We start from the raw sequence: 21,148 nt of genomic DNA, 5'->3' as shown, positions 1-21,148 counted from the left end.
AGACAATGGTTATGGTCATACACGACTTCTTCCAAGTTTATATTAAAGTGCAATGACAAGTAGTCTCATAAAAAAGAAGTGCTACAGTACATAGGTCCTTCATCTTTTTCCTATCAACTATTATTAAGTACCTTTTCATTTCTTTGAGTCTTTCACATATAGCATTTTTATCAAAGATTAAAGCAATCAAAAGAGTTTAACCATGACAAGATCTAATTCACATTGTTATTCGATTTAGAAAGTTATGAAAAAAGCAACATACTACATACATAGATATGAAGGTGTAAAAACTCCCTTGTAGCATAAGCATTAGCTTTAAAAGTCATATATGTATCAGATATGATGCTCATCATATGTCATTATTTTCTCACTTTTAAACTCCGATAAGCTCCAAGATATAGGAAATCCCCCTCAAAACAATCTCATAGGATGAATAACGCTAAGTTCTCCCCGAAGATAAGTAAAATGAGAAGAGTCCAAAGGTTTTGTGATAATATCTGCCTATTGGTGTTCAATATCCACACGGAGAAGTTTAATGTTCCCTTTTTTCACATTATCTCTAAGAAAATAAAATCTGATGTCAATGTGTCTAGTTCCAGAATGTTGCACAAGGTTTTAGAAATACTTATAGTACTAGTGTTATCATAGAAAAGTTGAACACTCTCTAAATTAACCCCATAATGACATGACCACGCCATCAAGCAACATGTTACAACCTCCAATTCAAGCTACACCAACTCAAGTACCACCTACATCGACACCAGCCCAAGTCTTTGATGGACCGATTACACGTAGTCGAGCAAAGAAGCTACAACAAGAGGTGAACGCGCTACTTTATGAAGTTCATCTTAATATTAATGAGAAGTATATACTGCCTAAGTCGTGCGCGTTGCTATTGCTCAGGTTCACCAAGGAGGATGGCAAGAACACACAAGGCGATGACTACAGAGAAGAACCACACTCGAACCAGACCAGTCCTGCAGAACAGTCGGAAAGAAACATTCATAACTTTTGATTTCCAAAGGCTATGAAGGTGAATGAGCACATTTTGGAAAGCTTATTAACTCTAGTTTTCAATGCCACCAGGGTCGAGTACTCTGGAATTTCCAATGCTGAGTTTCGACTGGATTAGTGAAGACTGGTCAGAAAGTCAACAGTCATCCTGATGTTCAAGTTCCCGTGTAAAACTGTACCACTCTAGAAAGTTTCGTGGTGCATGCTGCACATGGTGTGAAAGCTTATCAAGTTAGCTTTCCAACTCAACCAATAGCACATCATTTGGACTTCCCAAGATGGAGTTATTGCCAAAACACTGAAGACTGCGCAGAAGACCAACAGCCACGCGGGAACTACTCAGAGACTCTTTTCGTGGAAGCCTATTCACATAGTCTATCTTTTTATTTTCTTTTCGTGTTTATACCTATCTAGGAGGGCTGTTCCTAGTATAAATACCCCATTGCTTCATAACAAACGCAGACTTTTTGATCATCGAAATACAGAACCCCTTTGTTCAGCTGTGTGCTAACAAATATTGAGAGTGATCTCTACCTCTTTGCTCTTGTGATTTCCTTCGCGGGATTACAGAAGCGGCGGCTTCATCCGCTCCCAATTGGTGCTCCTACTCCCTTCAAGGTTCGCCTTGATTGATTGTAGGCTGCGTTGGTTGGTACTTTGAGAGTGTGGTTGGGCGAATCCTCGATTCAGGTTGCCGGTTAAAGACGGTGGTTGGCTTCGAGTTTTATTTGCCAGGTTGCACTAGTTATCGCTGTTTGCAGCAAGTTATCTTGGTTTCTTTGAAGCTAGTTATTTGGTGATTGATCCTACGTCGTGAAGATCGGGACATCGTGACGTATCATCTGGTATCAGAGTTTTCGTTCCCACGGTAGGATTCTTTACCCTTAGCTACATATATTTTTGTTTCGTCCTATCCACCAAAAAAAAGAAGCCTAAAAAAAATATTTGGCCATAGCCCTTTGTTTCAATCTGTTATTTTAGTGAGTTTTGTTAAGTTTCAGTCCATTAGAGTCTTTGTTTTAGTAGCTGATCATATCATCCTTTGCGTATCCTTTTAGCCTCTTTCATATATCTGAAAATCCCTACCAAAAAAAAAATCTATAGCCAACATCATCCTTCGCGTAAACTTTGATCCTATCAAGTTATAGCTTCTGGTTGTGTTTTGTTCTATCATAAAGTGTGCAAGTGTTATAGCTGATCCTTGTGTTTAGTTCTATAAAAAAAAGTGTGTCCAAAAAAAAAGGGGAAGAAAGAAAAGTTGCAAAAAAAAAAGAAAGAAAGAATTGAGAAAGATTGTGAAAGAATAGTTGAAGATCAGTTTGTTTATGTGCACGTGCTGAAAGTTTATCACATCAAGTTGTGCAACCAGTTGGCTATTCGTGTTTGGTGCAAAATTTTGGTTGGGTTTGATCGCAACACTTGCATCCCAATCATATTCCTTGTTTGCATCAACTCTGAAATTTCTTTGCGCGTGAGTGTGATCCATTTATATCTTTCATATCTTGTGGTCAGCACTAGGCAGAGTACTTCTAGTTTGGATTATTATTTAACTTTACAACAACTAGAATTCAGATTGCATTCCTTGTGTATCACTCCCCACCAAGCTCCACATACAAGCCATCGTAATCGGTACTCTGGTCTTGTATTCGCCTAACCATCACTTTCTTTTACCACCACACGTTGTTTTTCCTGTAACCCGCAGGGACTTCATAAGAGCTTCGGTTGGTAAGAGAGGTGAAGTTGTGAGAGCTACCAAATTTTTATAATTCCACAAATACCTATTGTCCGTGTTTAGCTAACTTTACAGGAAGATGGGTGGAATTGAGGTAGAAGATTGTGTTACTATGGCACAATTTAATGAACTAAAGCAAAGCATTGAAGATAAGAAAGATAGGTTGACACAAGATCTTCAGGCCCTTATGGCTGAAATAAGAGTACGTCGCCAACCTCATGATGGTGCAAGCAACCATGGTGAAGATGGGGAAGAAAGTGAAGGAGGAGCTGCTGCTAGAAGAGCAAGAGAACATGAAAGAAGGAACCGAGGTGCTGCACATGGTAGAGGAAGAGGACGAGGTCGAAGAAATGATGACAATGATGAATCTGAAGATGTGGATGATGATAACCATTCACAATATCGTTTTGGTCGCCGACGTCATAGAGGAGGCAACCATGAGGAGAGGTTCGGAAAGCTGAAATTTACCATGCCAAAATTTGATGGCGGGTCTGATCCTGAAGCTTATTTCACTTGGGAGTTGAAAGTGGACAAGATCTTTCGCCTGCATAATTATTCAGAGGAGAAGAAATTAGCAATGTCATCTCTTGAGTTTGATGGATATGCTCTGATATGGTGGGAACAACTTCTCCGTGATCGTGAAGAAGATGGAGAAAATCCTATTGCCACTTGGGATGAGATGAAGCAAGAAATGAGAATTCGTTTTGTGCCGAAGCACTATAGGCGTGATCTTTTTGATAAATTGCAGAATCTGAAGCAAGGAAGTTTCTCTGTTGAAGAGTATTATAAAGAGATGGAGAAGGCTATGATTAGAGCCAATGTGTATGAAGACGAAGAGCAAACTATTGCACGTTTTATGGCTGGTCTACATCGCAATATTCAGCGCATTGTTGAGTTTCAGCCATACCATCATCTTATTGATTTGGTACATCAAGCAACCAAAGCTGAACGCCAACTGCAGCAAGATGCTAAGAATAGCAAGTCCTTGTCATATGGCACGAGGACTATGTCAGGAGGAAGCAAGTCAATCTCAAGGTTTGCTGGTGCACCCTCATCGGTGAAAAACTCAAGTGGAGGCTTACGTTCTAATGTTCAAGGTGTTTTTAGTGGGAAGAACACTGCTGTCCCAAGCATGAGTTCTAAACCTGCAGCATCCACCTCTACTTCTGTGGGTTCTACAGCCAAGAGTAGTGGGATTCAGTGCTTCAAGTGTGGAGGCCGTGGGCACGTAATTAAGGAGTGTCCAAATAATCGTGTGATCATTGTGAATGATAATGGAGAATTTGAATCAGCTAGTGAAGAGGAAGTTGAGGAAGAGTATGTTGACGAAGCCCATGAAGAAGAGGAACATACCAGGTGTGAATTTGAGCAAGGCACTGCTCTTGTGGTGACTCAAATCTTGAGTGTTCAGATGAAGGAAGCTGAAATTGGACAGCGACATAATCTTTTTCAAACCAGAGCTAAAGTGCAAGATAAAGTAGTCAAGGTGATCATTGATGGCGGGAGCTGCCATAATCTTGCTAGTCGTGAGATGGTTGACAAGCTTGGTTTGAAACTACAGCGGCATCCTCATCCATACCATGTCCAATGGTTGAATGATTCGGGAGATATCAAGATTGGATATAAAGTAAAAGTTCCATTCAAAATTGGTGAATATGTTGACATAGTGGAGTGTGATGTGGCACCCATGTCTGTGTGCCACATGCTGCTTGGAAGACCTTGGCAATATGATCGATATACTCAGCATTGTGGGAGAACAAATCAGTACACACTAGATTTGAAAGGGAAGAAGTTTGTACTCAAGCCTATGACACCTCAACAAATCATGGCTGAGCACTTACAAAAGAAATCTGAAATTAGTCCAGCAAGTAAAGGAGGAGAAGAGCAAAAGAAATTGAGTGCCATCCCCAATTCGGTGAGTGAGTGCCACAAGCCAAATTTGAGGGATAAAAAGAAAGGAGAGGGAGAGCATCTAGTTATGCTAGCCACAAAATCTGAGCTGAGAGAAGTGAGGAACAACCCAGATCAAGTGCTCTTTGTACTTGTGTGCAAAGACATTCTAATTTCACCTAACGATATCACCTCTCTTCCGAGTGTTGTGTCTCATCTTTTGCAGGACTATGAAGACGTTTTTCCAAAAGAAACACCGGTTGGACTACCTCCAATTCGTGGGATTGAGCATCAAATTGATCTCATTCCAGGGGCTGCACTCCCTAACCGTCCACCATACCGAACCAATCCTGAAGAAACGAAGGAGATACAAAGGCAAGTACAAGAACTTCTTGATAAAGGTTTTGTTCGAGAAAGCTTAAGTCCTTGTGCTGTTCCCGTGATACTAGTACCTTAAAGGGATGGTTCTTGGAGGATGTGTGTTGACTGTAGAGCTATAAATAATATCATTGTTCGCTATCGTCATCCTATTCCACGGTTAGATGATATGCTTGATGAATTGAGTGGTTCCATAATATTTACTAAAATTGATTTGAGAAGTGATTACCATCAAATAAGAATGAAAACTGGAGACGAATGGAAAATTGCATTTAAAACTAAATTTGGGCTGTATGAATGGTTAGTTATGCCATTTGGTTTGACTAATGCTCCTAGTACTTTCATGAGATTAATGAACCATGTCCTGAGAACTTTCATTGGAAAATTTGTTGTTGTCTACTTTGATGATATCCTAATCTACAACAAGTCTTTTGAAGAGCATGTGAATCATATTCGCCAAGTCTTGGATGAGCTTAGAAAGGAGAAATTATTTGCTAATCTTGAGAAGTGCAGTTTTTGCACAGACCATGTTGTGTTTCTTGGCTTTGTTGTTTCAGGAAAATGAATACAAGTGGATGAATCAAAGGTGAAAGCCATCAAGGATTGGCCAACTCCTACGAATGTAAGTCAAGTAAGAAGTTTTCATGGCCTTGCTAGTTTTTATAGGAGATTTGTGAGAGAATTCAGTACCATAGCTGCTCCTTTGAATGAATTAACAAAGAAATGGGTTGATTTTAAGTGGGAGAACTCACAGGAAAATGCTTTTCAAGAATTAAAGAAACGTTTGACTGAAGCACCGTTACTTGTTCTTCCTGATTTCACAAAAACTTTTGAAGTAGAATGTGATGCTAGTGGGATTGGCATAGGAGGAGTTTTAATGCAACAAGGAAAACCAGTAGCATATTTTAGTGAAAAACTGGGAGGTGCTCAATTGAATTATTCTGTATATGACAAAGAATTGTATACTTTGGTGCGTGTGCTTGAAACATGGCAACACTACTTATGGCCAAAAGAGTTTGTTATTCATTCCGATCATGAAGCTTTAAAATACTTGAAAGGACAAGCTAAGCTGAACCGTCGCCATGCCAAATGGGTTGAGTTCATTGAAACATTTCCATACATTGTGAAATACAAGAAAGGTAAGGACAATGTGGTTGCCGATGCCTTGTCCCGAAAGAGTGTGTTGCTAAATCAACTCGAAATGAAGGTGTTGGGTCTTGAAAGTTTGAAAGGTATGTATAATGATGATCCTGAATTTTCAGAACCATATAATCATTGTAAAGATGGAAAAGGTTGGGAAAAATATCACATACATGATGGATTTCTGTTTAGAGCTAACAAGCTTTGTGTTCCAAATTCTTCGGTTAGATTGCTTTTGTTACAGGAATCACATGGAGGTGGATTAACAGGTCATTTTGGACAAAAGAAAACTTACGAACTGCTGAGTGATAATTTCTATTGGCCCAAGATGAGGAGAGATGTCATCAGATTTGTGGAGCGATGCGTCACCTGTCACAAAGCTAAGTCAAAACTAAATCCTCATGGCTTATACACTCCTTTACCTGCTCCTAATATCCCTTGGGAAGACATAAGCATGGATTTTATTTTGGGGTTACCTAGAACTCAGAGAGGAAAGGATTCTATTTTTGTTGTGGTTGATAGATTTTCAAAGATGGCTCATTTTATCCCTTGCAACAAGAGCGACGATGCTTCACATGTTGCTAATTTATTTTTCAGGGAAATTGTGAGGCTACATGGAATGCCTAGGACCATTGTGTCTGATCGTGATGTCAAGTTCGTGAGCTATTTTTGGAAAACGTTATGGGCCAAACTTGGGACCAAGCTGTTGTTTTCAACAACTTGTCACCCTCAAACCGATGGGCAAACCGAAGTGGTGAATCGCACATTGTCAATGTTGCTGCGAACCATGGTGAAAAAGAACTTGAAGATTTGGAAGGATTGCTTGCCACACGTGGAGTTTGCTTATAACAGGACAGTGCACTCTACCACTAACTTGTGTCCTTTTGAAATTGTATATGGTTTCAAACCTATTGCTCCGATAGATTTGTTGCCCCTTCCATTGCAGGAGAGAACCAACATGGAAGCCTCCAAGCGTGCTGCATATGTAAAGAAGATACATGAGAAGACTAAGGAAGCAATTGAACTAAAGGCAGAGTGCAAGGCTGCAAGTCTGAACAAACACAGGAAGAAAGTGATATTCGAACCAGGGGACTTAGTGTGGATACATTTGCGCAAGGATCGCTTTCCTGATAAGCGCAAATCCAAATTGTTGCCTCGAGGAGATGGACCATTTCGTGTTCTTGCAAAGATCAATGATAATGCATACAAGATAGATCTTTCAGCAAGTTATGGCGTGAGCAACACCTTCAATGTGGCTGACCTATTACCATTCACAAGTGAAGACGCTTCAGAGTCGAGGACGACTCCTTTTCAAGGGGGGGGGGGGGGATGATATGACCACGCCATCAAGCAACATGTTACAACCTCCAATTCAAGCTACACCAACTCAAGTACCACCTACATCGACACCAGCCCAAGTCTTTGATGGACCGATTACACGTAGTCGAGCAAAGAAGCTACAACAAGAGGTGAACGCGCTACTTTATGAAGTTCATCTTAATATTAATGAGAAGTATATACTACCTAAGTCGTGCACGTTGCTATTGCTCAGGTTCACCAAGGAGGATGGCAAGAACACACAAGGCGATGACTACAGAGAAGAACCACACTCGAACCAGGCCAGTCCTGCAGAACAGTCGGAAAGAAACATTCATAACTTTTGATTTCCAAAGGCTATGAAGGTGAATGAGCACATTTTGGAAAGCTTATTAACTCTAGTTTTCAATACCACCAGGGCCGAGTACTTTGGAATTTCCAATGCTGAGTTTCGACTGGATTAGTGAAGACTGGTCAGAAAGTCAACAGTCATCCTGATGTTCAAGTTCCCGTGTAAACCTGTACCACTCTAGAAAGTTTCGTGGTGCATGCTGCACATGGTGTGAAAGATTATCAAGTTAGCTTTCCAACGCAACCAACAGCACATCATTTGGACTTTCCAAGATGGAATTATTGCCAAAACACTGAAGACTGCGCAGAAGACCAACAGCCACGCGGGAACTACTCAGAGACTCTTTTCGTGGAAGCCTATTCACATAGTCTATCTTTTTATTTTCTTTTCGTGTTTATACCTATCTAGGAGGGCTGTTCCTAGTATAAATACCTCATTGTTTCATAGCAAACGCAGAATTTTTGATCATCGAAATACATAACCCCTTTGTTCAACTGTATGCTAACAAATATTGAGAGTGATCTCTACCTCTTTGCTCTTGTGATTTCCTTCGCGGGATTACAGAAGCGGCGGCTTCATCCGCTCCCAATTGGTGCTCCTACTCCCTTCAAGGTTCGCCTTGATTGATTGTAGGCTGTGTTGGTTGGTACTTTGAGAGTGTGGTTGGGCGAATCCTCGATTCAGGTTGCCGGTTAAAGACGGTGGTTGGCTTCGAGTTTTATTTGCCAGGTTGCACTAGTTATCGCTGCTTGCAGCAAGTTATCTTGGCTTCTTTGAAGCTAGTTATCTAGTGATTGATCCTACGTCGTGAAGATCGGGACATCGTGACGTATCACATAATCTTTAAGTATAGAAGCTACCCAAAGAGTTTGTGAACAACAACTAGTAACAGCTACATATTTAGATTCAGTAGTAGATTGTACAATAGAAGATTGTTTCTTAGATAATCATACAACAAGATAATTATCCAAAAAATGACATGTATCAGATGTACCTTTTCTATCAATTCTACAACCTCCAAAATCAGCATCAGAAAAAGCTCTTAAGCTAATACAAGAAGAAGCAGAAGCCATATGCCAAAGTCTTAAGTGCCATGAAGATAGCTGAGAATTTGTTTGACAGCTTGTCAATGTGAAGCACATGGGGAAGCTTCAAATCATGCACACAATCATACAACAAATTGTATGTCTAACCTTGAAGTGGTGAGATACAAAAGTGAACCAATCATACTTCTATATTCTTTTTGATCAACTGGCTCACCATCTTTATCAGGATCAAGTATTGTTGTTGCTCCAATAGGTGTCATGATCAGCTTGCTATTTTTCATCTCAAAACGTCGTAGCAGGTCCTGTGTATACTTATATTGATGAATAAGAGTACCTTCTTTGGTTTGTTTGACTTGAAGACCCAAAAAGTATGTTAGTTCACCCATCATACTCATCTAAAATTCCTTGCTCATCATTTCTGAAAACTGGGACACCAAAGCATGAGAAGAATAACCAAAGATGATATCATCTACATAAATTTGAACAAATAATTGATCATTACCATGCTTCAGCACAAACAATGTCTTGTCCACTTTTTCCATTACAAAACCCTTTTCAAGCAAGAAAGTTTTAAACCTATCATTTCTCCTATATTTTGGTGATTTATTGGTCAATTTGCTAGATATTGCTTTGAGTCATATATGCAAGTTTTAGTGAGTTGATGTTAGGAATTGGGTAGAACCTATTTGATACATGTGTCCCAACCTTGATATATTGATGATCTCTATCCTTGTAACCTGGGTATAGCCATGTTAATGTCCAACTTAAAAGAAGTTTGGAATGCTTAGCAATGCATAGGTCAACGGTAGAAATCGAGCAGTGCAACGTCCATTGTTCGCGAGCTATTGGACTTCAATTATTGTTTTAATGGAACGACAAGTCGGGATGATGAGTTGGTTGAGATGAGATGTGGGCAGTGTTAGGGACAGTTTCGGAGGTGAGACCCGAGTACCATAGTAATTGAGATGAGATGTGGGTGGTGTTAGGGGTAGTTCGGGAGAGGAGACTCGGGTGCCATAGACCGCTTGCATCGATTAAGCATTGATCGTTGGTACCATTGGCTTAAGCACATTTCCGTACTACTACATATCCAAATATGGTAAAGATGAGCCAAATACCTCATGGGGCTATGACCAGACCCTTAAGCTTTTTTGCCTATGGTGTGAGCAAAGCATGCTTGTACATTTAGGCCTCTTGGAAAGTAGACTTAGCTAACCTCTGCACCTATAGGTGTTTGTTCAAATGGTTAGGGCTTATTTGGAAAAAGGTGTCACGGGTACCCCCTTCTATAGCTGTGGCTAGTTATACAAGCCGAATGGTCTCATGTCATGTGTGTAAAGAGTACTCCCGTGCAAGGTGTAAGAACTATTCGAATAGCCGCGCTCTCAGTTATGAGCACGCTTAATGTCCATTGGACATCAATTGTACAATTTCGTTTAGTTTGGTGGGATGAAAGGTATGTGGGCTTTTAAGACAAGCATTTGTTGATGCTCATTTGAGTTGAGCAAGTATATATTCTTGTAAGTTTCGATTATTATCGTTTAATGCTAGCCGTTTGGGTCATTATGTTGATTAAAGTGCTTTTTCGCTGAATCAATTTAACTTGTGGCATTTTATTTGCTATTCATCCAAATGCATTATCCTTGGAGTCAAGACTAGTATATACTCATATTGTTTAAGTCTTGTGAGTACCTTCGTACTCAGAATGCTGCCCTTAAGTTGTTGCAACTGACGGCGAACTAGTGTATAGATATTTCTATCCTGCTGATGTTGGCAATGGGCAAGAGTAGAGGATGCCTAATCAAGCTAATATCATTGGTGTCTTTTGGGCAATGACGCCATTGATCTTTTATTGTTAATACTTTCTGCTGCATATGATAGTAAGTAGAAACTGGTAGGGTGAACAAGGTATGTAATATAAGTTAAACCATTGCACTCTGTTCATATCTTGTGATGAAACTATATTGTAAACGAAATATGTTGTGATCTTGGATTTTGTTGAGCATATATCAGGACTATCATAGTTGCACTGATTTTAATCGAATAGTGGTTGTGATGAATGTTTCTAGATGAGTATTAGCACTCGACACGTCAAAAGATGAGTGTGTGCTATCACTACGCCAGAACAACACATTAGTGACGGTTATCGTACCCGTCACCCTTATTGCGTCACTAATGATAAAACATTAGTGATGGATTGGAACCCATGACTAGTGACAATCACTAGTGATGAGTCATAATTGAGACATGTCACTAAAATATGTCTCCTAGGGCCTGACCAGGCATTTTGCTCGTCACTGTAACCGTCATTAGTGATGGGTGTATGTACCGCCCATCAGTAATTATCAATCCCAGTGATGGGTACCTTTCCAACCTGTCTCTAGGACTCAGTCATTAGTGATGGGTGTTAACCACAACTCGTCACTGGTGACTGAGTCATTAGTGACGGGTGTATTTACCACCCATCACTAATTATTTAGAACCAGTGACGGGTAGCTACAATCCTTCATTGGTAACTGAGTCATCAGCGACGTGTTATGAGTCATTAGTGACAGGTACCTTTCCAACCCGTCCCTAATGAAGAGTTCCAGAGACGGGTTGGAAAGCTACCCGTCACTGGGACTTTGTCCTCACTAATAGTTGAATTTACCACCCGTCACTAATATTCTCATCCTCCATAGGGATTTACCTATTTCCTGGATGCATCCTGAACCAATGTTAGGATTTGCAGCCGTCTTCTCCTGCAATGTTATGCTGATCATTGACGTCGTGAGTTGACTTTTGAAGCAGGTGATTTCGTATACCTTCGGGTTTCACCGATCAGAGGTTTTCGCAGATCTAAAGTCAAAGGAAAACTTCGACCCAGATTTATCGAACGTTTTAAGGTGTTGGAAAAACATGGAGAAGTAGCGTACCAATTGGAGCTACCGCCTCAGTTGGCAGATGTTCACAATGTGTTTCACGTACTCAGCTAAAGAAATGCCTAGGAGTGCCCGAAGAACAAATGCCCCTAGAGGAAGTAGAAGTTGGAGAAGATCTCACCTACATGGAGTATCCAATCAAGATTCTAGAGACGTTAGAGAGAATCACCAAGAATCGAAGGATCCGTATGTGCAAGGTTGCATGTTGTTAATTCTAAATCCTATTTACTTATAATACCATGTTCCATATATTTCCTTTTCACCTAATTGTTAGCAATGGATATGATGGGTAGTTATGCTTAGCTTTGCATAAGGGGATGGAAGGGTTAATGGTTAAACATGACTAATGAACTATGCAACTATGAGTTGGGAATACTAATAATGGTATAGCAACATGGAACCTTAGGCCTTGAGCAAAGTAGTGTTGTTGATGATGATGGTTATGTTGTTGGCTTAGTGTTTGCTCAAGTGACCTAAGTAAGGACCAGTTTGTAGAGCAACAACCCAAGAAATATCGTACCAACCACGAGACCTGGTATGGGATAGTCCTGGCCTATTAGTTAGTGGATTCTAGTTTTTGTGCATGCCAAACAGAAGAGTGGATGTCTGGGGATGGCTAAGACCAAAACCATTTGGTTAGTGGTATGAGATGTGTAGTGAAAGGGAAGGGTGAAAGCTTTCTGGAGACTACTAGGCGCAAAAGGGGGCTTCTGGGTGGCGTGAATACCACTTGATGGTGGGGAAACCTAGCGGGCATGCACATACTGGATGAAACTCTATAACAGCGTTGAAGTGACTTTCCGGGTGACACACCACTGGCGTGTGTTATGTGTTTCGCGGACACGACAACATGGAAAATCACGACCTTTGGGGAAAGCTGGACAACATCTACAGAGTGTAAAATCTGATATAGCAGCGGTGCTCACGGATATAAGAGACTTGGATTCTCACATGATTAGTTGGATGGGTTTGGTTTGGTTCGGTTGGTTTGGGAACTTGATATGGGATTCAGGTGGTTGGGAAACATGTAGGATGTTTCTAGGAGTTGCAAGTGTAGAGATGATTTACCTAGTTAAATAGGATGTTTTTTTAACTCTTTGTTAGCATAGTTAGCATTTATGCAAATTTAAATTGTTATAGCTTGTTCTTTTATTGAAGCTTGCATGGCATTTATTTCCCAAACTTGCAGAGTACGATATGTACTCATACTTGCTGTTTCCATCCAAATGCCCACCAACTGCTGCTCAGACATTGAAGGAGAACTAGACTACTATCGATGAAGATAAAGATTGCTAGGCTGGTGGTTCCCCCAGTCAATTGCCTATGGAAGTTGGAGCTTCGCCGTGTCTAGTTTGTGTGCTTTTGTTTAAGACTTTGAGGTTTATCTATTCTCTTTAAGCTAAACGTTGTAATAATGGCACTGTGTGTGATGCACTGATGAAGTCGCCACATGTATGAAGCTTGATCTTGGCATGTATGTAGTTTACATCTGGTTTTGTTCCTTTATAAAACCGGGTGTGACAGTTACGCCCTGAGCCGGGTAACAGCTAAAGGCTGAGGGGGTCGAGGACCACCTCTCCCGGCCTAGCTGTAGGCTTCGAGGTCTTTGAGCCTCATAACAGAGGCCTTATTCTGACAAAGGTACAACCACTATTACCTATAAATAGTTTACTTAGACAGTCTATCTTTCGTACAGTATGATCAAAATATGTTGGAGGCCTCCAACCTTACTGCTAGAAGTTTTTACAACAGATAGCCATTAAGTAGAAAGGGTAAATCTGGATTACGTCCCTGTTTAGCATTAAGCAATAGAACTTAAGTTACATCTTCATTTGACATGAGTTATGAATAGTCGTCTTACCTAGCTATGTCTTATACTGCAATTAGCTGCTTATTGCCAATAGTAGACTGCAAAACTTAACTAGTACATAACCAAACAAAACCCACACCTGCAGCTTCGTCACATGCCTAGGTCACCCAGAGAGCATATTTTGCCAGGGTGTCCTGTAAGGCATTGCATAGCCTCGTAGTGTTGAAGCCACATCCCGGGGGATGTCCTCGGAGGCGGAGATGCGGTGCTCTGAGGAATGCCGTCATAAGGAATCCTCGTTGCATAACATGCCTACACACTGCGGGCACAGCAAGCCTAGGTCACCGCGGAGGCATCAAGCCTAGGTTTCCTTGAAGGAATTGCATAGCCTCGATATTGTACATGCTGGTTATCAAGGGACTTCTTTGGTAATATAGTTGCAGCGGCCCTGAAGGATTTCTTCAAGAGGTGTGACACGCCCACGCACCTGTAAGCATTGCTTGCATAAACCTAAAGTCACATGGAAATGTTTCCCGGAGGATAGGCTTTGCCCTGGTAGGCAATGGAGCCCACACACCTGCAGCACCACAGCATGCCTAGGTCACCCAAAGAGCAGATTATGCTAGGGTGTCCTGGAAGGCATCGCATAGCCTCGGCAGTGTGGACGCCGCATATCAAGGGATGACCTTGATGTGAGGATGTGGTACTCTAAGGAATGCCATCGCAAGGAATCCTTGTTGCATGACATGCTTATATACCTTGAGCGCAGCATGCCTAAGTCACCATGAAGGCATCAAGCCTAGGATTCCTGGAAGGTATTGGATAGCTTCGATCGTATAAATGCCACACGCCAGGTCACACCCTTAGTGGACAGTGTTGCGGTGCACCCGAAGCGTTTCCTCGGGAGCGTGAGAAGCCTAGACACCACGGGCGTAGCATGCCTAGGTCACTTGGAAGGCAAGACTGCCTAGGTTTCCTGGAAGGTATTGTGTAGCACCGATAGTGTGTAGAGCCTTCAACATTAATACATGCCGAAGGGGATACAAAACCTCCGGCAAAAACAGAGAAACTTACAAAACCTCTGAAAAAAATGGAGAGTCCTGTAAAACCTCTGGCAAAAATAGAGAAACTTACAAAACCTACGATAAAAACGGAGAGTCCTGCAAAACCTCCGACAAAAAACGGAGAGTCCTACAAAACCACTAAAAAAATGGAGAGTCCCCCAAAACCTACGGCAAAAAGGGAGAGTCCTAGAAAACCTCTGACAAAAACAGAGAGTCCTACAGAACCTTCGACAAAAATGGAGAAACATACAAAACCTCTAGCAAAAATGAGGAGCCCAGCAAAAGCTCCAGCAAAAATGGCAAAACTTACAAAGACTCCAGCAAAAACGAAAAGACTTCCGAAAATCTCCATGAGATAGAGCGTCTAACAAAAACCTCCGCCAACAGCAAAGAGTCTTGCAAAACCTCCGCCAAAATGGAGAGACTCCCAAAACCTCCGCAAGACAAAGAGTCTTACAAAACCCTCCGCAAGACGGAGATACTTCAAAAACCTCCGCGAGACGGAGTGTCTTACAAATATCTCCACCAACAACGTAGAGTCTTACAAAACCTCTGCCAACAACGGAGAGTCTTGCAAAACTTCTGCCAAAATGGAGAGACTCCCAAAACCTTTGCAGGACGGAGAGCCTTGCAAAAACCTCTGCAAGACGGAGAGACTTCTGAAAACCCCCGCAAGTAGGAATGTCTTCCAAAAATCTCCGCCAGGCGGAGAGGTTCTAAAAAACCTATCAGACAAAATCCTCTGGCATCTTGAAGGCAAGCGCCTCCGTAGCAGATGGGTGCGAAACCCACTAGCCCCCGACAGGCACAACTAACAGACCAAAAGGGTATAAATCCCCCTCCCCGTTGGAAGAGGTATGGCCTGCATGACTCAAACATGTATGGTAATAAGTAAAGTCATTACCCTACAGACTCATCTAAGACACGATTCATACGTCATTTATGAAGATCATGCTAACATTAAGTAAAAGCCCACTCTGCATGGCACAAAAAGTAGAATCCCCAACTGTTTATTACAGGAGCCGGGCAGCGGCTGAAAACCGAGGGGGTTGAGGACCACCTCTCCCGTCTGGCCTTCGGCTTTGCCTCCGACACGCTGTCGCCTGGCTCTGGGTGGATTACCTTTGGAGTAGGGCAACGACTAAGGGCCAAAGGGGTCGAGGACCACCTCTTCCGTCTAGGCTTCGGCTTCACCTCCAACACGCCGTCGTAGGCTCCCGGCGGATTACCTCCGAAACTGGGCAGCGGCTATTGGACGGTGTCGAGGACCACCTCTCCCGTCTAGCCTTCGGTTTTGTCTCCGACGCCCCATCACCAGGCTTCGGATGGATTACATCTAGAGCCGGGCAGTGACTAAGGGCCGAGGGGGTCGAGGACCACCTCTCCCATCTAGCAATCGGCTTCGCCTCCGAAGGGGATGGTGGAGGGGAAGGATGGCAGCAGCATCGACGGCGAGGTGTGAACCGCAGTGATAGCGGGAGAAGGAGGCGAGCGAACGTTTGCGGAGATGAGAGTGGTCGAGAGAGAGAAATGTGCGGATAAGAGTGGTTGAATAGATAGGAGTGGTCAGCGAAGAAATTAGTGATGGGTGATAATGACATCCGTCACTAATGAGTCAGTCATTAGTAACGGTAACAGCTACGATCCATCACTCATTACTTTAATATTAGTGATGTGTCTCATAATGACCTGTTACTAATGAGTAGGCTACATTTAGTGGTGTGTGCCCTATATACCCACCACTAATGACTGAATTATTACTGACGGACATTAATGTGACCCGCCACTAATATCTTTAGTGATGAGTCATTCTCTCACCGTCACTAATGAACCCTCATTAGTGATGGGTCTTTACCGGGTCCCGACTCGAGCCACACATTAGCAATGGATTGGCACTAAATCCGTCACTAATAGTGCACTAGTGACAGGTACTACAAAGCTATTACTACTAACGTGTCTTCTTTCATGATTTCTTGCGTAGTGTATCTCTTATTTTTATAGACAGCTGACACTATCGATTAAGCTAAGTACGACTTGTACAGTTCTCATAGATTATTACCGAACTAGCACGAAATAGAGATAGGTATGACCCTTTCTGTAGTAGCTATCTCATTTGGTTAACCCCGACTAGCTTGCTGAAAGCTTGAGCTCCGCTGAGCTCTCAAGTTTGGGTCGAACCGAGATCTCTTACCAAGGTCAAATATATTTTAATTGCCCTACGATCAACGAGGATATCCAGCTCATTAGTACACTTGTTGTGTAACTTGTGTTCGAACCAGTATATCAAAAATAGATGTGTGCTTCCTCGAAAAAAAGTTGTTTGCTGGAAGAGCAAAAGAGCAGTAGGGCTATCGGGAAAAAAAAATCCTCATTTCATGAGCTTGTAGGTTCAGTCAAAAATTGAAATGGGTCGGTTTCGAGTGAAAGTTAATTGTCTAAGGCTCAGCTGGATCGGCTGGTTACCCCAACAAGAAAATCCTTCCGAATCAGATAAGGTGATACTAAATTAGAGCTATATCGTTATAGACAACTATATGTAGTTTTTTAGCATCACAAATCAACACTTTTATTCACACATTTTATTAGGGAACTATATACACATTTTACATATTTTATCACAAACTATACGCACACCCATACATGTAGTTTTGTGAAATATACAAAGTAGGTGTAGTTCCTTATAACGTGTTCATATAAGTGTAGTTTTGTGATAAGGTAGACAATATTGATATAGTTGGCTAAAATTTTCTCATAAAAATAAGTCAATTGCTCGGTTAAGCATATAGATTTAACCAAATAGCCATCCCTCTACAGCAAGAGTCTAAAATCAATAGACTTGAGGAGATGGATGGCTAGCCTGTGTTATCACATCTATCCTGATCGGCAGGCCCATGAGGCCATGACTTTTGCTAGCCTTAGGTGGTCTCTCCTATTCGCTGTTCATATTTATACTAGTTTATACGTTGTTGGACGTACGCGGGCAAACGAATATCTCAGCACGGTCGCTGTATACATCACAAAAATATCACGCTATCTTGATTAGAGTGTCGCTCTCGTTGCTCGAAACTGTTGTGGCCGGGTTTGTCAAAAGAAATATTGGAAACGGGAGTGATTGTTTGGCACTACTATTGATAGCTGCGTAGCAGCTTCAGTAAGCACATGAGTTGCTAGGAGGCTTCTCAGTACGTACATGAGTTTGGTAAAAGGTTTAATCCCTCTACATAAGCAATTCAAAAAACAGTGATCTTTGCCAGCTTTAAAACCAGTATGATACAGGTTGTGATCACTCGACAATGTTACTACTACCATCAAACTGGTTATAGATGACAGTTCATCACTACTAGTTGTGTAAGAACTAGCAGTGAAAATATATCACTACTAATTCTTAATCTTTCACACCTGAACCATGATGCAGCTAATAAGAACCGGTATTAATAGTGGATATCAGTACCGGTTCGTGTTTATATCAGTACCAATTCTAACCACGAACCACCATTAATAATGTGCCTGGACCCGAAATTTTGATGGATGGTGAGCTACTCCGGACCCGGTAGTGATAATGGATTACAAATCATCTTAAAAAATTTATAACTTTTTCATACGAAGTCCGATAGCCATAAATATTATATAAAAATTATAGTCCTCAACAAGATCTATAACTTTGTAGTTGATTTTGTTTTTATTTGAAGTCATTTAAATGCTCTGCGTCAAGTATCACTGCCATGATCAGGAACGAGCACGACCATGACAACACGCATGAACCAGCGTGTTCGTGTGTACGTGCCTCGATTTTATTTGAGAGTTGGTCCAAAAATTCTAAACGTTTTTATGATCAAATTAGATCTCACTAGTAACTCATTTTAATTGGTTTGATAAAAAAAATCTAGAGCAATATTTAATTAAAATTCTTAAAAAACCCTACTATTATATCTTCTATCAAATTTTAATGCCTCAAATAAATTCCAAAAACTTAGGAAAAATTCACTAATATTCTTCTCATGTGATGTACTTACTTTATAAAAATATTTTCAACCCTAGGTTATTTAGAAAAAATATATAAACACAAAAATTAAGTAAAAAATGCATAACTTTTTCATACGAAGTCCGATGGCAAGATACTTTATATGAAAATTATAGCTTTCGACGAGATCTACAACTTTATTGTTGATTACTTTTTTATTTAAAGCAATATAGATGCACAAATAAACATATAAAGACTGCACAGATTGGAGACAAACTTTTTCATATGGAGTCGAATGGAGACAAACTTTTTCATATGGAGTCGAATGGAAACAAACTTTATATGAACATTATATAACTTGATGAGATCTACAACTTTAGTTGATAATCTTTTCATTTAAGATCATTTAGATATCCAAATAGCCATTCAAACTTTTGATCAGAAGATGTCAAAATATTTGAATTTGCTATTATACTCAAGAACGAATGAGAGGTGAGATGGTTAGAGGGGTCACGCTTCTGAGGTCATGAGTTCGAGACCTAGAACTGCACGCGCAAAAAAATCGCACGACTTGTGAATAGTTGGGTGTGGTCGTCCAAGCAATGACTAGTTTGGTGCCTCTGGTCGTGAAAAAAAATATTTTTTTGCTTTATTTGGCCCCAAAATGATGAGTTCGAGAAAAAAAGCTTCAGTGACGATTGGATCCATGAACCAGTAGTAATGCTGAGTTTCTATGCCGGTTTGAGAATCAGCACAGATAGTCAGTGACTATCAGTACCGAATAATCAGTGGTGGTTTAATACCTGCTACTGATGATGATTTTGAACAGCCACTTATAGCATATTCTATAGTAATGTACTCTAGAGCCGGCAATTACAATTGTTTCCCGAATCACATATTTTCAGTGCTGGAAACACACCAAAATAAAATTGATACAAGTAACACGATTTTTCATACGAAATACGCATATGTGCAGTTCCTAGGATTCGAACCCATGACCTCTTAACTCCACCCAAGCTAACATAACCAACTTACCTCACGTACAATCCTAACTAAAGTTAGATATATTCCATTTATATCTCATCTAGGTTTACAAGTTTCATATAAATATTTTTCATCTAACTTTTTATAAATACATTATGAATTCCAAAAGATCTCACTACAAACTGGGATACTAGTTGGGCCAAATGAAAGTTAGAGCAGAGCTCCGATGAACGTATTTTAATCACTTAATCATTGCATATATTATCATCACCATCTCAATACTAGTTTTGTCCTTCATGGGTGAACCACGACGAAATAATTCAAACTCGATAAGTTACCGATATCAAATAGGTTCTCAACCATATTTTGAAACATATATTACTTTAAATGAAAATATTATCAACTACAAAGTTATATATCTCATCAAAAGTTATAATTTTCATATAAAAATTATCTCTATCTGACTCCTATGAAAAGTTATGAGTTTCCAAATATAGATTGCAAACTAACAGTGCTAATCTATTATGAGTGAAGGTTTTTTATTGGAACCAACGGTGATACTGAATCCATTATCACTGTAGCTATCAATTTTTTATTAGAATAGACAGTGATACATTATCTCTATCGATTTAAAATATAGAGATAGTTATGCACCGTCATTCGTGCCCCCTTTTCACTATCGGCTCGAAACCTGCAGTTATAAGGCATCACTGCTGGTTCATAAGCTCCAACTACCGATCGATTATTGAGCCGTTAAGTACCATAACTGTTGGTTTATGTTGTGAGCCAGTAGTGATACTTTTTTATCACTGCCGGTTAGTGCCTGGAAGTAACAGTGATAAAGCATTGCCAGTTGGTGTTATGGATCAACAGTGATAATTCTTTGTCACTGTCGGTTGGTGCCTAGTCACAGCATATAATCACTTATACGGCCCCAAGCCTGAGTAGAACAGAGAGGAGTGATGTTCTTCTCGGCCGTGGCTTTTTGTGGCAACCTTGCACGGCAAGGCTTTAAAATTTGGAGAAAACCATGTGACCTAGGTGCTCCAAGGTTAATAAGTTCATCTACATTTGATTTGTACTTAGATTTACTTACTTGATTGCTCTAGATTTTGAAAATTAGTGCTTGTTCCATTATGATATATTTTGAAGGGGCTAGAGATCTAATTGACTTAGTTAATTTAAGATAATTGATTTTATGTATACGTTATCTAGATTAATAAGTTCATCTATATTTTATTTATACTTATATTTACTTGCTAGAATTTTTTAGATTTTGAATCGGTGTTTGTTCCATGATGATGAATTAGTGAATTTAAGATGATCAATTTTAGGTATACATATTATAGGTATGTTTTTATTTATCACTATTTAACATTATATTATTATTTTGATAATCATTAATTAAATGGATATTTGTTTCATAATAATTCAACGGATTTATAAAATTGATAAAATTACATATGGACTGAATATGGATGTATGATACTGTCTGTAACGGCCTATAGTTCTTTAATGGCATGGAAGCTACTTTGAGTG

The 21,148-nt window shown here is 40.4% G+C and overlaps 1 pseudogene; it reads left to right on the top strand.

The window, feature by feature from the left end:
• Positions 1 to 2,825: 2,825 nt before the first annotated feature.
• Positions 2,826 to 8,450, top strand: LOC133925391 (uncharacterized; annotated as a pseudogene).
• The last annotated feature ends 12,698 nt before the right edge of the window (positions 8,451 to 21,148 follow it).

This window comes from Phragmites australis, chromosome 7 (genome assembly GCF_958298935.1).
Source record: "Phragmites australis chromosome 7, lpPhrAust1.1, whole genome shotgun sequence".
Taxonomy (NCBI): domain Eukaryota; kingdom Viridiplantae; phylum Streptophyta; class Magnoliopsida; order Poales; family Poaceae; genus Phragmites; species Phragmites australis.
Note: the sequence above shows the minus strand (reverse complement) of the source record. Positions and strands in the feature narration are given on the sequence as shown.